The following is a 20,068-nucleotide window of genomic DNA, read 5'->3' on the forward strand; positions in this document are numbered from 1 at the left end:
CCGGAACCGCGCTGCTGCTACGGTCGCAGGTTTGAATCCTGCCTCGGGCATGGATGCGTGTAATGTCCTTAGGTTAGTTAGGTTCTTCTAAGTCAAGGGGACTGATGACCACGGAAGTCAAGTCCCATAGCGCTCAGAGCCATTTGAACCATTTTTGTGCTGCTCCTGAAATTGAACCGCACTTGTATATATTGTGTATTTACAACACCTAACTTTGCTGCAGTGAGCGTCAGCAGAGGAAACGAAGGAAGAATTTGGAAACGGACTTCAAGTTCGGGGGAAGAAGAAATAAAAGCTTTGATGTTTTCCGTTGGTATTGTTATTCTGACAGAGACGGCTAAGGATAGGGAAAAGCAGTTGAACGAAATGAATATTATCTTGAAAAGTGGTTATAAAATGAAGGCTACAAAAGTAAAGCCAAGGGTATTGGAATGCAGTAGAATTATGACAGGCGATGCCGAAGGTTACGAAATGAGACACTAAAATGAGTTGCTATTTGGGTAGCAAAATAACTTCTGATGGGTCAGATCGAGCTTCGGATACCGCCCATCGGCTTTGAGCCTAGACAAAGTACTGTTGTGGTGGGCAACGTCATTGATTAACAAGCTTCGGCCATAGATACACAACAAGCTTACGCTCCTAATCTGTCAGATCAACCTTTACCTTTGCTTGTCCCAATTTACGTGAAATTGCCATTAATGATGAATGCATTTTAGTTTCGACTATAAAATTCTTGCCCAGCGTGCTATTTGCTTTTAGAGATCAAGTTTCATTTTGTGTGTCATTATTATGTAACCCTTTTAATCGCTCGTTTCACTCCAGCACTGCGTTTCGTTGACTGCCTTGATTTTTAGCCGACTTTGTCATTGCAGCCTTGTGGCTTTTTGTACTGCCATTGGCTTTTAGATTTTTCTGTTGTCCATTAAGTCCCTTTACAACTTCAAAATCTTATTACAACGGCATTCGCTGAAATATTTTAACAAATTTTCTTTTATTGTAATCAGTGTTTGTAAAAGCTTTTTTTGACAGTGTTAAATAGACCTCTTTATGGGCGCCTTTAGTTGCACTGAGCACATCAAAACGGTGCTCGATTTCTTGCCATGTTCGGGGTAGCTTAGCGACATCAATTGCATTACGAATCCTTTGCTTCAAGTCAGCAATGCCCCCGTGACAAAAAGTCCAAGGGAGTGATATGTGGCGAAAGCGGTGGCCAAGGAATTGGCGCATCCCTCCCAATCCATCTGCCTGCAAATGTCTCATTGAGGAACCGACGAACATGCAGTTGTCAATGTGGTGGTGAACCATCTTGCTGGAAAACGATGGTTGTAATACAGTCAGTTGTGGTGCTACATATTCGGCCAGAATGTCGAGGTAAACATTTGTCGTAATTGTTCACTTATCGAAGAAAATGGACCAAATGGATAAAACTGAAATCAGCTGTTGCCCAGGGAACCGTCCTGGGATCTCTGCTGTTCCTGGTCTATAGAAATGACCTGGGTGACAATCATAGTCACATGAGGGTGTCCAGATGCCCAGATTCTCACAGCGTGTCTGTTTAATCTCCCAGAAACGTGAAAAGTTGCCTCGTCACTGAAACGAACTCGCTTGAGGAATGCTTCATCCTGCGAAAGGCGTTCCATCATGTTGAGTGCAGACTCTGAGTCTGTAACAGCTGCACTTTTTAAGTTCTTGTGGAGGCCCTTATGCATAGCTGAACGAGGTAGTTTCAACTGTCTGGCAGCTGTGCGGATGGACTTCGTATGTGAACGAGTGAAGGCGTTTAAAACTCAATCTGACTTCCTCAAATGTTCTTGGTCGCTCGCTCCTCCCTTTATCTGACACTGTCCCTGTCTCCATAAATTTGTGTCATGCACGGATTGAAGGACACGATAGTGGATCCCTTCCAAAATTAGTTTTGAAGTTTCGTTGAGTCTGAGCATCCGATATTGTCTGAATAAACCAGGACACACATTGTGTCTTCTCTTGAAAAGTTGCCATTTTATAGAGGTTCAGATCCTCCCATCAACAGAGTATATAAAACACAAAATTTTAATATATGTAGAAACTTCAGTAAACAGTGATTACAATAAGAGAAATTTTGTTAAAATATTTCAACAACTGCCGTTGTAATAACATTTTGAAGGGACTTCATGGACACCCTGTATTAGCCTAACTTCTGCGATACATCTTTACAACATTCGTGCTCGCTCACAATCGATTCAGATCAAAATTATACATGACGCGTAACAAGTGTTGCTACACTACTGGCCATTAAAATTGCTACACCACGAAGATGACATGCAACAGACGTGAAATTTAACCGACTGGAAGAAGATGCTGTGATATGCCAATGATTAGCTTTTTCGAGAATTTACACAAGGGTGGTGCCGGTGGCGACACCTACAACGTGCTGATATGAGAAAAGTTTCCAAGCAACTGATCATACACAAACAGCAGTTGGCCGGCGTTGTCTGGTGAAACGTTGTTGTTCAAATGGCTCTGAGCACTATGGGACTTAACATCTATGGTCATCAGTCCCCTAGAGCTTAGAACTACTTAAACCTAACTAACCTAAGGACATTACACAATACCCAGTCATCACGAAGCAGAGAAATTCCCTGACCCCTCCGGGAATCGAACCCGGGATCCCGGGCGTGGGAAGCGAGAACGCTACAGCACGACCACGAGCTGTGGACAAACGTTGTTGTGATGCGTCGTGTAAGGAGGAGAAATGCGTACCATCACGTTACCGCCTTTGATAAAGGTCGGATTGTAGCCTATCCCGTATGCGGTTTATCGTATCGCGACATTGCTCCTGGCGTTGATCGAGATCGGATGACTGTTAGCAGAATATGGAATCGTGGGTTCAGCAGGGTAATAAGGATCGCCGTGCTGGATCCCAACGGCCTCGTATCACTAGCAGTCGAGATGACAGGCATATTATCCGCACGGCAGTAACGGATCGTGCAACCACGTCTCGATCCCCGAGTCAACAGATGGGGACGTTTTCAAGACAACAACCATCTGCACGAACAGTTCGACGACGTTTGCAACAGCACGGACTAGCAGCTCGGAGACCGCGGCTGCGGTTCCCCTTGACGCTGCATCACAGACAGGAGCGCCTGCGATGGTGTACTCGACGACGAACCTGGGTGCACGAATGGCAAAACGTCATTTTTCGGATGAATCCAGGTTCTGTTTACAGCATCATGATGGTCGCATCCGTGTTTGGCGACAGCGCGGTGAACGCACATTGGAAGCGTGTATTCGTCATCGCCATACAGGCGTATCACCAGGCGTGATGGTATGGGGTGCCATCGGTTACACGTCTCGGTCACCTCTTGTTCGCATTGACGGCACTTTGAGCAGTGCACGTTACATTTCAGATGTGTTACGACCCGTGGCTCTACCCTTCATTAAATCCCTGTGAAACCCTACATTTCGGCAGGATAATGCACGACCGCATGTTGCAGGTCCTGTACTGGCCTTTCTGGATACAGAAAATTTTCGACTGCTGCCCTGGCCAGCACATTCTCCAGATCTCTGACGAAATGAAAACGTCTGGTCAATGGTGGCCGAGCAACTGGCTCGTCACAATACGCAGTCACTACTCTTGATGAACTGTGGTATCGTGTTGAAGCGGGATGGGCAGCTGTACCTGTACACGCCATCCAAGCTCTGTTTGACTCAATGACCAGGCATAGCAAGGCCGTTATTACGGTGAGAGGTGGTTATTCTGGGTACTGATTTATCAGGATCTGTGCACCAAGATTGCGTGAAAATGTAATCACATGTCAGTTCTAGTATAATATATTTGTCCAATGAATGCCCATTTATCATCTTCATTTCTTCTTGGTGTTGAAATTTTAATGGCCAGTGGTGCATTTATCTCCGGTAACGTAACCGCTACCACTTCAGCCGGCTCTCTACATTCTGCCTATTGATTTCCTACGTTGGAGTGCCCTTGATGGCACCAAATAGCCTTAAGCGTACAAGTCATTATGTCGTCAATATAACGACTACTATACGTACAGCCATAACGTTAAGCGCACACTGCAAGCTATGTCTGGTTCACCGTTGAGGCAACAATGATTGCACACTTGAGACGTCGATTGTTCGTAATACGTACTGCGGTGTTTCTGCCGTGGCCGCAAGGAATGCCACTTCTTGTGTTACTCCCCTCTCCCCCCCCCCCCCCCTCCGTCTCTCCCTCCCTCCCAATTTCCAATGCAGCCGACACACGGCGGGCAGGGTAGCTTTCCCGTGACAGCGTGTTGTTGACATCCGAGCGGGTGTCATCGTTGACGGCTGTGACGGCTTGCAGAAGAAAGTCTCGTTCTTTAGTGACATCCACACCAACAGGCGAGTAAACGCTCTCCTCCAGATTTCTCCACGCATTCCAGTCTCCAGCCACTATACACATCCACGTTGCTCCTGCGTGTGTTGTGACGTCAGCTACCCACGTCCCATCAGGGTCGTTTGCGTCCTGCTGCATTACGGTTCAAAAATCGTTCAAATGGCTCTGAGCACTATGGGACTTAACATCTGTGGTCATCAGTCCCCTAGAACTTAGAACTACTTAAACCTAACTAACCTAAGAACATCACACACATCCATGCCTGAGGCAGGATTCGAACCTGCGACCGTAGCGGTCACGCGGTTCCAGACTGAAGCGCCTAGAAACGCACGGCCACACCGGATGGCCACTGCATTACGGGTGTGTGGACTTTGCAACATTAATTTCGCGGGAATGCAGATTTTTTTCGACCACTTTCATAGACGAAATATTCTCGCGCATTAGCAGCACAGATTCAGATTATTGTTCTCATCCCGTTAGTAATCTACCGGGCGCTTATAAATAAACTACACCTACTCACAGAGGTCCAGTGTGGCATGTAATTACCATATCACAGCGAAACATGCCGGGTATTCTAATGCGTTGATGAGGAACTGGTTTTCTTACTTTCAGTTTACGCAACGGGGTGCAAATATAGCGCTAAGAACGCAAGAAACATATATAGAAATGTTTCCATTCGTCTTGAGGTTTAAGCTCTTCCGTCCATGTTTCCTTACAAATAGATTTGTTTGTGGAGAGGGTCCGCTTTGAGCAAAACACAATTACTAATTTTTCTTTTTATTCCCCAGACATGTCACGCTGAAGTTACATCATCAGTGCGTTTTATGTTGTCTTGTATAAAACAGGAAAAGTGCTTTTCACTTATAGTATACATACAAATTTGAGTTCATAGACTCAGCCTTTGCATATTTGAAAAATGAACAAAATTTTGTATATATACCTTGCTACCATATGCTGTGGATTTCATGGATTTTACGTAATTCAGTGTAGTTGTTTTGTTTCACAGTTTGTCATCTGCAACCTACAGAACTTAATGTAGAACAATTGTGCATTAAGTGCTACAATAACTTTGGAATTTTGTCCTGGTTGTTGCTATTTGACAGGTATTTTTCCAACCGTTCTGATTTTTGCTCTGTTTCTCATTTCTAACTTCTAGTGAAAACATAATAGTGTGTAAATATTGTTCCTTGTTAGGAACGCGCTGAATTTCCTGGATTTAATCTTAAGAAGGATGTAATTTCAGCCAGCTGAGTCTAACACATCACATTCGTATTAATATTTATAATAACAACTATGGGTTTGGTTGGTTTTTTGTTTTTGGGAGGGGAGAGGGGGGGTGGAGGAGAGACCAAACACCGAGGTCATGGGTCTCACCGGATGAGGGAAGGAAGTCGGCCGTGCCCTTTGGAAGGAACCATCCCGGTATTTGCCTGGAGCGAATTAGGGAAATCACGTAAAACCTAAATCAGGATGGCCGGACGCGGGATTGAACCGTTGTCCTCGCGAATGCGAGTCCAGTGTGCTAACCACTGCGCAACCTCTCTCGGCAACGAATTTGTACTCAGCATACACTGATGAAGAATTAAAATTTAATTCGTCGAGCACTATATGTTCTCAAACGCACCGAATCAATTACATCTAAAATGAGAATTTTAAAATGTTGTCTGCAGTTTAATTTGGACTGCGAACCACGGAGCATTTTTCACCTCAGCAAACGCTACCTGAGGTGATTTGAATAAACTAGACCACTGCAACTGTTAGAATTCCTTATTGGAGAACACGGCCAGTTTTCGCAAATTAAAATTGCCTCTTCAGATGCTTCACTCTGTGCAAAGGGACAAAAGAACTTACCAGAAGTTTAGCCATGCCAAGAAGCGGACGAATTAAAGTGATGAGGTCTCTGTCTATTTACAGTCAAAAGATTAAAAGGTTCCATTTAAAACGGATAAAGCCATTCCCAACATTTATGTCCAGGTATTTAAAACAAAGGTTAGCCGCAAAGAAGTTTTAATGTAAGATTTCGCGAGCGTAGTGGTAATTCCAATACAAAGCCAGCTTCGAGAGCTCACTTGCAGGAGACGGCGCACACAGTCTCTGATGTTGCCACCAGTCTACAGATACTTCACGGGGATAACACGGGTAGTGTTCTCAATATTTTAGAAGAGTTGGAGATTTTACTAACACTGAAAAGAGCGCCAGAAAATACCCTCAACTCGGGGACAGATTTACGTCATTGAAACGTTCTAGCCGGATTTGATTATTTTAGTGAATGACGTTTTCCAGCCCTGCAATTGTTTTTTTACTAACGTAAAAAAACTTTTCATTTGTGAAAACAATGTTATTAACTACTAAAATGTAGACTTCCACGACCGGAAATATGTGTCACAGAATTCATCAACCGACCACGGCATAACAGCCTGGATAATTATAATGGACATAATGTTATTAATTGTAAGGACACTGCTTTTGATAGTGCTGCCATATAGGACCCTAGATAGTATCAGGAAGCCTCTTGAAATTAGTTGTTAACAGTAATTCTTACTTATGGGACTCATATACAGAGTGTATTATTTCTGATTATTGCAGTTTGGTAATTTAAAATGTGCAGCCAACCTCCAACATTTCAATGAAGGTATGTGATTACTTACTGTTTGCAATACTGCGCACGCGCGGCTTACCACGTGGAGATAGCGGTTAGTTCACGCTACAGCGCTTCGTCCCCAGGCTGTCTACAATGGAGGTTAAAGAGTGACAATATCGAAAACTGTTTTTCTTATAATGTTGCAAACGCCGCGTTTTTGCTAGATATTTTAATTATTTTTCGTAAATACTTATTTTAACAGCTACTACGTTCTTATTTTCACCTTATATTGGGTTTTCTTTTAGGTTGGGGACGCACATTCGCGTGTCAGAAGTTCTAAATACCTGAATATAAATGTTGGCCTGGCTTTATCCAGCCTAAATAGAACCTTTTATCTTTTTCTTCTTCTTTACGGACAGTAGCGTAATATATTTCTGATAACAACATGATTGTTAGAGTAGGTACACCAAACAGCTGCTTATAATAAGAAATCTTTATTTGCGACGGACTGTATCGGCTTAATCGCCGTTTTCAGATACCTGCAATTACAATTTTGGTGAGAACAGGTATGGATGCCAATGACATTCATATTAAAGTAGCTGTCTTTTACTCACGTCTGGACTAATGTGACGTCCATACTGCGTCGTTAGTGGCTGTTTTGTAATTGTCACTGCTTTAAAAAGGTCGTAAATGTTAAGTTGTTGAAATTAAATGTTGATTACAATGTGACACCAGATTGGCAGTGCTTCTCTTACTACGCTATATATTTACAAAGATTGTGCAGATGAGCAGCGATTTTATTAATTAAAATTTGTTACCATTATCTTTGGTTGTTGCATATGTTACTTCCGATTTATCCGTTCTCGTGTTCTAAAAGTTCAATTTAAGAATGTATTTGTGTCTAAATTCTGTCTGTTCGTTTAATATTTTTGTGGGTATTTTCTCGTGTCCATATAAATTTCTAATTCCTGAAGAATGTTCATTGCAAAACCTTTTGGTATTCTGTGCATTTTCGATCGTATCAGCAGCGTGATTTTGATTTTTCAAGTGTAGAAAGAAACTCGACTGATTACATTAGCTCTCTGTAGCGTGTTCTTTATATCTCACGTTCACATTTCATCCTGTTTGGCCAATGTGAAAGCTATCAGAGCTATATATGCCTGGGTTATCATATTGCGATGGCCTAGTGGTTGCGAAACGTAAATACACTCCTGGAAATGGAAGAAAGAACACATTGACACCGGTGTGTCAGACCCACCATACTTGCTCCGGACACTGCGAGAGGGCTGTACAAGCAATGATCACACGCACGGCACAGCGGACACACCAGGAACCGCGGTGTTGGCCGTCGAATGGCGCTAGCTGCGCAGCATTTGTGCACCGCCGCCGTCAGTGTCAGCCAGTTTGCCGTGGCATACGGAGCTCCATCGCAGTCATTAACACTGGTAGCATGCCGCGACAGCGTGGACGTGAACCGTATGTGCAGTTGAGGGGACTTCGAGCGAGGGCGTATAGTGGGCATGCGGGAGGCCGGGTGGACGTACCGCCGAATTGCTCAACACGTGGGACGTGAGGTCTCCACAGTACATCGATGTTGTCGCCAGTGGTCGGCGGAAGGTGCACGTGCCCGTCGACCTGGGACCGGACCGCAGCGACGCACGGATGCACGCCAAGACCGTAGGATCCTACGCAGTGCCGTAGGGGACCGCACCGCCACTTCCCAGCAAATTAAGGACACTGTTGCTACTGGGGTATCGGCGAGGACCATTCGCAACCGTCTCCATGAAGCTGGGCTACGGTCCCGCACACCGTTAGGCCGTCTTCCGCTCACGCCCCAACATCGTGCAGCCCGCCTCCAGTGGTATCGCGACAGGCGTGAATGGAGGGACGAACGGAGACGTGTCGTCTTCAGCGATGAGAGTCGCTTCTGCCTTGGTGCCAATGATGGTCGTATGCGTGTTTGGCGCCGTGCAGGTGAGCGCCACAATCAGGACTGCATACGACCGAGGCACACAGGGCCAACACCCGGCATCATGGTGTGGGGAGCGATCTCCTACACTGGCCGTACACCTGTGGTGATCGTCGAGGGGACACTGAATAGTGCACGGTACATCCAAACCGTCATCGAACCCATCGTTCTACCATTCCTAGACCGGCAAGGGAACTTGCTGTTCCAACAGGACAATGCACGTCCGCATGTATCCCGTGCCACCCAACGTGCTCTAGAAGGTGTAAGTCAACTACCCTGGCCAGCAAGATCTCCGGATCTGTCCCCCATTGAGCATGTTTGGGACTGGATGAAGCGTCGTCTCACGCGGTCTGCACGTCCAGCACGAACGCTGGTCCAACAGAGGCGACAGGTGGAAATGGCATGGCAAGCCGTTCCACAGGACTACATCCAGCATCTCTACGATCGTCTCCATGGGAGAATAGCAGCCTGCATTGCTGCGAAAGGTGGATATACACTGTACTAGTGCCGACATTGTGCATGCTCTGTTGCCTGTGTCTATGTGGCTGTGGTTCTGTCAGTGTGATCATGTGATGTATCTGACCCCAGCAATGTGTCAATAAAGTTTCCCCCTTCCTGGGACAATGAATTCACGGTGTTCTTATTTGAATTTCCAGGAGTGTATATGGAAGAGGTGTTATTAGTTCGAAAGGCTAGTTGAATATTTGTGGCTTTAAAAAATGCATCAAATCTGTTGGAAATTCTACCAAGGTAGACTACTGATCTTATTTTCTGAGTCAGTGATGTTTCTGGAGTTAGGCATATCTCGCTGTGTGTGTTCTGCTTTAGTGTTTTACATTTGTAATATAATTTTGCGATTATGTTGGGGTGAAAATCATTTGTATAGGCTACGTAACGAAGTGTGTTACGTTCTTTTTGAATTGCTGGCTTTTCTAATTCGATATTATTTAATCTGTTAATCACTGAATGCAAAAATGCTAGTTATGAGCCACTAGGTGACACGAATTGTGATTTATAATATTATCAAATGGTTCAAACGGTTCTAAGCACTATAGGACTTGACATCTGAGGTCATCAGTGCCCTAAAACTTAGAATTACTCATACCTAGCCAACCTAAGGACATCAAATACATGCATGCGCGAGGCAGGATTCGATCCTGCGACCGTAGCAGCAGCGCGATTAATATTGTCAGAAGTGGTATTCTTTCTATAGATATCAAATGCGTGGCGATTATTATTTTTGCCAATTGCGAGGTCTAGATAGTTAATGTTGTTGTCTTTCTCAGTTCCATACTGAGTTTTTGACTGTAAGTAGACACAGACCTGATCTGTTTAGTTTGTCCCTTTCTTGGCATGGATAAAGTTCTGGTAAGTTCTTTTATCTCTTTGTATACAGTTAAGCACCTAAAGATTTATTTTATTTTGATTTATTTATTGTTGCGTGGGACCCAATTAAGGTTAAGTCTCCATGGTCATGGAACGAGTCAATACACGAAATAATAAGACGATAGTAGAAACAGATAAAATGAAATACAAGAAACGTATTCAGGCGACAGTTGGTAAGTTTAAATAAAGAAAATCAACAATGTAACACTGGAATTTGCTTAATTTTTTAGCTCTTCCAGGAGCTCCTCGACAGAATAGGAGGAGTGAGCCATGAGGAAACTCTTCAGTTTAGACTTAAAAGTGTTTGGGCTACTGCTAAGATTTTTGAGTGCTTGTGGTAGCTTACTGAAAATGGATGCACAAGAGTCAAGGAAGTGCATTCCAAATGCAGATTGGATTTCTGCCTGGTATTAACTGAGTGAAAGCTGCTAACTCTTGGGAATAAGCTAATATTGCTAACAACAAACGACATTAAAGAAAAGATATACCGTGAGGGCAATGTCAGAATTCCCAGGCTATTGAATAGGAGTCGACAAGAGGTTCTCGAACTTACACCACATATAGCTCGAACAGCCCGTTTTTGAGCCAAAAATACCCTTTTTGAATCAGAAGAATTACCCCAAAAAATAATACCATACGACATAAGCGTATGAAAATATGCGAAGTAGACTACTTTTCGTGTTGAACTGTCACTTATTTCAGATACTATTCCAATGGTAAATAAAGCACATTTAGTTTCTGAAGAAGATCCTGAACGGGAGCTTTCCACAACAGCTTACTATCTATCCTAACGCCTAGGAACTTGAACTGTTCCTCCTCGCTTATAATATGCCCATGCTGTCTGATCAAAATATCGGTTCTTGTTGAATTGTGAGTTAGAAACTGTAAAAACTGAGTCTTACTGTGATTTAGCATCAAATTATTTTCCACAAGCCATAAACTTATTTCATGAACTACATTATTTGATAATGTTTCAATATGACACACAAGATCCTTCACTACCAAGCTGGTGTCATCAGCAAACAGAAATATTTTTGAATCTCCTGTAATACTAGAAGGCATATTTATATCAACAAGAAACAGCAGTGGCCCCAGCACCGACCCTTGGGGAACGCCCCACTTAACGGTACCCCATTGGGACTGAACATCACTACCACTCTCAATATTGTGGAGAATTACCTTCTGCTTTCTGTTCTTAAAGTAAGAGGCGAACTCCCCTTACTCCATAATGGTCCAATTTCTGCAGTAATATTTTGTGGTCAACACAGTCAAAAGCCTTCGTTAAATCAAAGAAAACACCTATCGTTTAATTTGCGAAACCGGTCGTGTTCTCCAATAAAAAATACTAACAGTCGCAGCACTCTTGTTTATTCAGATCGCAGAATATTTCATAAATGGCCCATTTCAACTCGGGTAATGTATCACGAAGCAAATACCGTCCGCACCGGCGGAATGTTACGTGATACCACGTACTTATACGTTTGTGACTATAACAGCGCCACCTGTCACAAAGCGAAAAAAGTGGTCCAACTAAAACATTCATATTTCTTTACGTACTACACGTATATGTAATAATAAATGGGGGTTCTTATTAAAAAAAAAAAGACGCTGTTGAAATCCGTTTGACCTATCTAGCGGGCCCAACTGTAGCGCCATCTGGTTTCCCCGTTGAAGCTAGACGAGTTCCGTTCTTTGTAGTTTTTTCGTTTGGTGCTTATTTCGTGAGACATTTGGCCCGGTCACGATTAATGGACCACCCTGTATATCCGAGAGTATGTCCTGCGACTATCTCGTGTTAAATTAACATTGGGACTGTGTGAGACTCCATACAGCAGCGTCGCGACAAGCGCCACGTCCCTCCAGCAGCCTCTCCAGCCCGTAGGTCAGAAGCCGCTCGCTCAGGGGTCCAGTGAGACGGCCGAGACTCGGTTTCCAGCGGGGCTGGAATGTTGTGTTGGGGCAGACGGCCGGCTATAGCGGCCTTGCGACATGTTCTGAGGAAACGTGCCCGAGAGATCTGCCGGCGGTCCGGGCAGAGAAATTGTCGCCCCGGGCTAGAAATCGGCCGCCGCTCCAGGATGAGGCAATCGCTCCTGGAACTTCCCGGGGACGTGTCGCCGCTTCGGTTTTTATCTCTGACTTATGTCACCAGTGTTTCGTCTAGTTAAACGCTGTCCACCTGTCTGGAAAATCGCCGCAACATGTCCCAGACAGAAAACTTCCTGGCAGGTCAAAACTGTGTGCACCGACCGGGACCTTTGCCTTTCGCGGGCAAGTGCTCTACCATCTGAGCTACCAAAGCACGAAACACGCCCGGTACTCACAGCTTTACTTCTGCCAGTATCTCGTCTCCTACCTTCCAAACTTTACAGAAGCTCTCCTGCGAACCCGCACTCCAGAAAGACAGGATACTGCGGAGACATGACTTAGCCACAGCCTGGGGGATGTTTCCAGAATGAGATTTTCACATTGCAGGGGAGTTTGCGCTGATATGAAACTTCGTGGCAGATTAAAACTGTGTGCACCGACCGAGACTCGAACTCGGGACCTTTGCCTTTGGCGGGCAAGTGCTCTACCACGTGAGCTACCGAAGCACGGCTTATAAGCTCTCCTGCGAAAGGCAAAGGTCCCGAGTTCGAGTCTCGGTCGGGCACACAGTTTTAATCTGCCAGGAAGTTTCATATCAGCGCACACTCCGCTGCAGAGTGAAAATCTCATTATGTCCGAGACATGTCCCAACATGGCACATTTCCAGATGTTTGAGTCATGTAAATCCAGTTAGCGGCATGATTGACTCCCTAACCGGCTGTCGACCATTACCTGAGTATGATAAGTAAGGAGGATCATTAAGGCCAAATATGTGCGAGAACGATTGTAAGCTGATTGCAAAATCAGCTTAACAACGCCTGCATTCAAGGTGTTGACAGGAATAATATACAGAAAAAATGGAAAAGCAAATCGCGGGTCTGTTAGACGGCGGTCAGTTTAGCTTTAGGAGAGGCGAAGCCACCAAGAGAGGCATTTCTGACGTCGCGTTTAGTAATGGGTGCAAGACTAAAGAAAAATCAAGCCGCGGTCTTTTTCGACGTGGAATAAGCGTTCTACAATGTAAAATGGTGCAAAATGTTCGGAAGTCTGGGAAAATTAGTGTAAGCTACAGTGAAGGATGGGTAATATACAATATGTACAAAACCGAAAGGGGACAGTAAGACTGGTAGACCATGAAAGAATGGCTCTGATTGAAAAGGATATAAGACAGGGATGTAGTCTTTCGGCCCTAATATTCAGTCTGTAGATCGAAGAAGAAATGATGAAGATAAAGGTTCCAGAGTGGAATTACAATCCAGCGTGAAAGGATATCAGTCATAAGATTCGCTAATGGGATTGCTTCCGTCAGTGAAAGTGAAGAGGAAATACAGGATATGTTGACTGGAATGAGCAATCTAATGAGTACGAAGAAAGACAAGTGTAATGAGAAGTAACACAGATGAGAATAGCCAGAAGCTTAGCATGGTGGTCGTAAAGTAGACAAAATTAAGGGATTCTGGTAACTTGGAAGCAAAATAACCCGTGACGTACGGAGCAAAGTGGGCGTAAAAACAGGCTAGAACTGGCGAAGACTGCATTCCTGGCCACGAAATGTTTACAAGTATTAATATGAGGAAGAAATTTCTGAGAACGTACTTTTGTAGCACAGCATTGTATCTAGCGAAAGATGGACTGGAACAGAAAAGGCTAGAACGTTTGTTGTGGTACTATAGAAGGACGTTGTAAGTTAGGAGCACTGATAAAGTAGGAAATGAGGATGTTCTCGGTGGAATCGGCGAGAAGAAAAAACATACGGAGAGGACTGGACAGGAGGATAGGATATGTTTTAAGACATGAGGGAATGTCTTCAGTGGTACTAGAGGGAGGGAGCTGTAGAGGGCAGAAACGGTATAGGAACACAGGGATTGGAATAAGTACAACAAATAACTATGGACGTAGTGCTCCTCTGAGACGAAAAGGTTGGCAAAGGACAGTAATTCGTGGGGGGTCGCATTTAGCCAGTCGGAAGACTGATGACTCAAACAAACAAACAAACATAATGATAAATAAACGTCCGACATATACAGGGTGTTTCAAAAATGACCGGTATATTTGAAACGGCAATAAAAACTAAACGAGCAGTGATAGAAATACATCGTTTGTTGCAATATGCTTGGGACAACAGCACATTTTCAGGCGGACAAACTTTCGAAATTACAGTAGTTACAATTTTCAACAACAGATGGCGCTGCAAGTGATGTGAAAGATATAGAAGACAACGCAATCTGTGGGTGCGCCATTCTGTATGTCGTCTTTCTGCTGTAAGCGTGTGCTGTTCACAACATGCAAGTGTGCTGTGGACAACATGCTTTATTCCTTAGAACAGAGGATTTTTCTGGTGTTGGAATTCCACCGCCTAGAACACAGTGTTGTTGCAACAAGACGAAGTTTTCAACGGAGATTTAATGTAACCAAAGGACCGAAAATAGATACAATAAAGGATCTGTTTGAAAAATTTCAGTAGACTGGGAACGTGACGGATGAACGTGCTGGAAAGGTAGGGCGACCGCGTACGGCAACCACAGAGGGCAATGCGCAGCTAGTGCAGCAGGTGATACAACAGCGGCCTCGGGTTTCCGTTCGCCGTGTTGTAGCTGCGGTCCAAATGACGCCAACGTCCACGTATTGTCTCGTGTGCCAGAGTTTACTCCTCTATCCGTACAAAATTCAAACGTGGCAACCCCTCAGCGCCACTACCATTGCTGCACGAGAGACATTCGCTAACGATATAGTGCACAGGACTGATGACGGCGATATGCATGTGGGCAGCATTTGGTTTACTGACGAAGCTTATTTTTACCTGGACGGCTTCGTCAATAAACAGAACTGACGCATATGGGGAACCGAAAAGCCCATGTTGCAGTCCATCGTCCCTGCATCCTCAAAAAGTACTGGTCTGGGCCGCCATTTCTTCCAAAGGGATCATTGGCCCATTTTTCTGATCGGAAACGATTACTGCAACACACTATCTGGACATTCTTCGTGAATTTGTGGCGGTACAAACTGCCTTAGACGACACTGCGAACACCTCGTGGTTTATGCCCGGCCACATCGCACGGCCGACGTCTTTAATTTCCTGAATGAATATTTCGATGATCGTGTGATATGGATCAACAGCGTGGAAGCTACGGCAGGACCAGCAGAGTGGATGGCAACTTGCAGCGGACTTACGTAGGTCTCCCAACAACGACAGCCCGCAGTGTGTTTTGAAAGCGTAAGTCCATAGTAATGGGGGGCGACGGCGCTAGCTTGAAGCTTTTCGTCCTACTCATCCTTTGGTCTCCCTCTACAATGTTTTATCTCCCACACTTACTTCCGTTACCGAATTGACGAAGTGTCTAATCCTATATGCCTCTTGGCAGTATATGATGCTGTCGTTTATCGTCTAATAAACTGATCAGGAGATCGAAACAAATTGCAAAATGATTTATGGGGTGCGTAAATTTGCAATTGACCCTAAATAATGGAAAGTCATCCACATGAGTGCCAGAAGGAATCCCTTAAATTTCGGTTACACGACAAATCAGTCAAATATAAAATCTCTAATTTTAACTAAGTACCTAGGGATTTCAATTATTAACAACTTAAATTGGAAGGAACACACAGAAAATGTTGTGGGGAAGGCTAAGCAAAGACTGCGCTTTATTGCCAGGACACTTTGAAAATGTAACACACCTACTTAAGGAGACTGCGTACAGTACGCTTGTCCGTCCTATTTTAGAATACTGCTGCGCGGTGTGGGATCCTTACCAGATAGGACTGTCGCAGTACATCGAAAAAGTTCAAAGAAAGGCAGCACGTTTTGTATTATAGCGAAATAGGGAAGAGAGTGTCACTGACGTGATGCAGGATTTTGGAGGGACATCATTAAAGTAAAGGCGATTGTCGTTGCGGCGGAATACTCTCACGGAATTTGAAACATCAATTTTCTCCTCCGAATTTGAAAATATTTTGTTGACACCGATGTACGTAGGGAGAATAGATCATTATAATGAAGCGAGGGAAATCAGAGCTCGCACGGAAGAATGTAGGTGCTCGTTTTTTCCGAGCGCTAATCGAGATTGGAATAATAGATAATTATTGTGAATGGGGTTCGATGAACCCTCTGCCAGACACTTAGGGGGGATTTGCAGAACTTCGATGTTGATGAAGATGAAGGTAGCACACTTCCTTAACTTCCTCTAGTTCGTTGGCATCACTTTTCATATCAAGTTTATCGCTGATTTCGTTTCTTCTACTCCTCAACACTGTCTTTCTCGGGTTTACTGCCAGTTCATATTCTGTGCTCACCCCCCTCACACGACCCAACAGGTCCTTCAGTTGTTTTTACCATTCCACTGAGGAAGCAATGTCATCAGCAGATCTTATCATTGATACCCTTTCATTTTGAATATCGATCCCACTCCTGATTGTTTGTTTTATGTTGATCATTCCTATCTGCAGGTTGAATATTTCTGTTTGCTGATGACACCAGCTTTGTAGTGAAGGATCTTGTGTGTAATATTGAAACATTATCAAATAATGTAGTTCATGAAATAAGTTCGTGGCTTGTGGAAAAATAATTTGATGCTAAATGACAGTAAGACTCAGTTTTTACAGTTTCTAACTCACAATTCGACAAGAACCGATATTTTGATCAGACAGAATGAGCATATTATAAGCGAGACGGAACAGTTCAAGTTCCTAGCCGTTAGGATAGATAGTAAGCTATTGCGGAAAGCCCATGTCCAGGATCTTGTTGAAAAATTAAATGCTGCTTTATTTATCATTAGAACAGTATCTGAAATAAGTGACACTTCAACACGAAAAGTAGTCTACTTCGCATATTTTCATACGCTTATGTCGTATGGTATTATTTTTTGGGGTAATTCTTCTGATGAAAAAAGGGAATTTTTGGCTGAAAAACAGGCTGTTCGAGCTATTTGTGGTGTAAGCTCGAGAACCTCTTGTCGACCCCTATGCAATAGTCTTGGAATTCAGACATTGCACTCACAGTATATATTTCCTTTAATGTCGTTTCTTGTTAGCAATATTAGTTTATTCCCAAGAGTTGGCAGCTTTCACTCAGTTAATACTAGGCAGAAACCAAATGTGCACGTGGAATGAACTTCCTTGACTCTTGTGCAGAAAGGAGTGCAGTATTCTGCTGCATCCATTTTCAATAAGCTACCACAAGGACTCAAAAATCTTAGCAGTAGCCCAAACTCTTTTAAGTCTAAACTGAAGAGTTTCGTCGTGGCTCAGTCCTTCTATTCTGAAGAGGAACTCCTGGAAGAGCTAAAAAATTAAGCAAGTTCCAGTGTTACATTGTTGATTTTCTTTATTTAAACTTAAGACTTATCGCCTGAATGTTTTTTATATTTCATTTTTTCCGTTTCTACTATCGTCTTATAATTCCATGTACTGACTCGTTGCATGACCATGGAGACTTCTCCTTAATTTGGTCCCACGGAACAAATAAATAAACAAATAAAAATAAATAAATGAACAGTAGGAACAATTGTCTTACGTCCTTATCTAATCCGCGTACATCTCTCTCTATCTCGCATGTTTACTGTACCCTCTCGAGTTCTGTACTTCTCCGTGAATGCCTATAGCGTATTCAGTGTCTCTCTAAAGTGTATATTAATTTCGCTGAGTAGACCAAACCTCTCGCACCACATCACATTACCAGTTCTTTATTCCACAAATCGTATCAAAGGAGCAGAATACAGGAAACAAGTCGTATGGGGATGTAACGAATATGCAGAGATGAAGACATGTAAAACTGATAAAAAGAGACAGCGTAGTTTGCGTATGACCACTTCGAAGAACACAAAGATCGCGCGATGGAAGCAAATAAAGTAATACGGGGAAAGATTGTCACCAGAGCTGAATGCGGAAACAGCCGATGAAGCAGGTGTTGTCTTTATAGACGTCTGGACGTTATAAGTGGCAGCTACTAGAAATCCAGAAGAGCGTACCCTGCGAAAAAGCCATTTGCGGTCATCTACCGGGGTTTCGCTGTTGCCGCAACCTGTTGGTTTTCATTCCGTAATCTCTCTTTTCAGGCAGTCAAGTCCGGGAGCTATACAATGCGGGCGACCGTGTTTATACGTATGCCTACGTGTGATTCCTGTACCATGCTGGTAGTAGGTGTTAAGTTTTGTTCTTGCTGCCATATTGCAGTCTAAATACGTTGGCGATAAACATTATGGCCTTATGTAAGCGTACGATATCTACTAGGGCTAAGTTCTTTGGTGTTATTTCAGGCGTTCGTTGGGTAGTCTTATGTTGACAGTCCTGTTTTTTTCGATTCGAATGGGCGTTAGTTATAACGTACGAGGTCTGTCGTGAAGTTTTAATTACCGTCTTCAAAAATTAAGTTGCGTAATTAATTCTACATCTTCATCTACATTCTACATGGTTGCTCGGCAATTAACATTTAAGTGCCTGGCAGAGGGTTCATCGAACCAAAAAGGAACGCCTACATCTTTCCGTTCGAGCTCTGATTTCTCTTATTTTATTATGATGATCATTTTTCCCTACGTAGGTGGGTGTCAACAAAGTATTTTCGCATTTGAAAGAGAAAATTAGTGATTGAAATTTCGTAAATAGATCTCGCCGCAAAGAAAACCGCCTTTGTTTCAGTGACTGCCGCCCCAACTCGCGTATCATATCAGTGACACCCTCACCCCTATTGCGCGATAACACGAAACGGGCTGCCCTCCTTTGCACTTTTTCGACGTCCTCCGTCAACCCCATCTAGCAAGGATCGCATACTGCGCAGAAATATTCCAGCAGAGGACGGGAAAGTGTAATGTAGGCTGTCTCTTTAGTAGGTTTGTGGCATCTTCTAAGTGTTCTGCGAACAAAGCGCAGTCATTGTTTCGCCTTCCCCACAATATTATCTATGTGGTCTTTCCAACTTAAGTTGCTAGTAATTGTAATTCCTAGGTGTTTAGTCGAACTGACAGTCCTTATATTTGTGCGATTTATTGCATACCCAAAATTTATCGGATTATGTTTTGTACCCATGTGGATGACCTCGCACTTTTCTTTGTTTAGTGCCAATTGCCACTTTCCACACCATACAGAAATTGTCTCAAGATCATTTTGTAATTCGAATTGATCGTCTGATGATTTTACTAGATGGTTAATTACAGCGTCATCTGCAAACAATCTAAGGGGGCTGCTCAGATTATCAGCTAGATCATTTATGTAAATCAGGAACAGCAGAGGGCCTATGACACTACCTTGCAGAACGCCAGATATCACTTCTGTTCTACTCGCTCATTTACGGTCTGTGACCTCTCTGAGAGGAAATCACGAATGCAGTCACACAACTGAGAAGATACTCCATATCCAAGCAATTTGATTAATAGTCGCTTGTGAGAAACGGTATCAAAAGCCTTCTGGAAATCTAGGAATACGGAATCGATATGAGATCCGATGTCGACACCACTCATTACTTCTTGGGAATAAGGAGCTAGCTGTGTTGCACGAGAACGATATTTTCTGAATCCGTGTTGGTTATGTATCAGTAAGTAGTGTATCAATGGCCTGCGCTATTTTCTTTTGAGTGTTCTAGCGGCGCGCTACGGCACTTTGGCGCTGGGTTTTTTTTTTCTCCTATCGGGAGTGCAGTCATGTACATGCAAGACAACAAACACATTGGTTATGTGAGTTTATTTTTTGGAGGTGATAA

At 43.6% G+C, this 20,068-nt stretch overlaps 1 protein-coding gene and 1 non-coding gene across 2 annotated transcripts in view; one reads left to right on the forward strand and one right to left on the reverse strand.

Annotated features, from left to right (window-relative positions):
* Window positions 1-20,068, forward strand: part of LOC126295230 (uncharacterized) — a 2,305,622-nt gene that overhangs the window by 1,772,922 nt on the left and 512,632 nt on the right. The window lies entirely within an intron of this gene.
* Window positions 12,814-12,887, reverse strand: Trnaw-cca (transfer RNA tryptophan (anticodon CCA)). Its single transcript has one exon. It is a non-coding gene; the product is annotated as a tRNA-Trp (tRNA).

This window comes from Schistocerca gregaria, chromosome 11, assembly GCF_023897955.1.
Source record: "Schistocerca gregaria isolate iqSchGreg1 chromosome 11, iqSchGreg1.2, whole genome shotgun sequence".
NCBI lineage: Eukaryota > Metazoa > Arthropoda > Insecta > Orthoptera > Acrididae > Schistocerca > Schistocerca gregaria.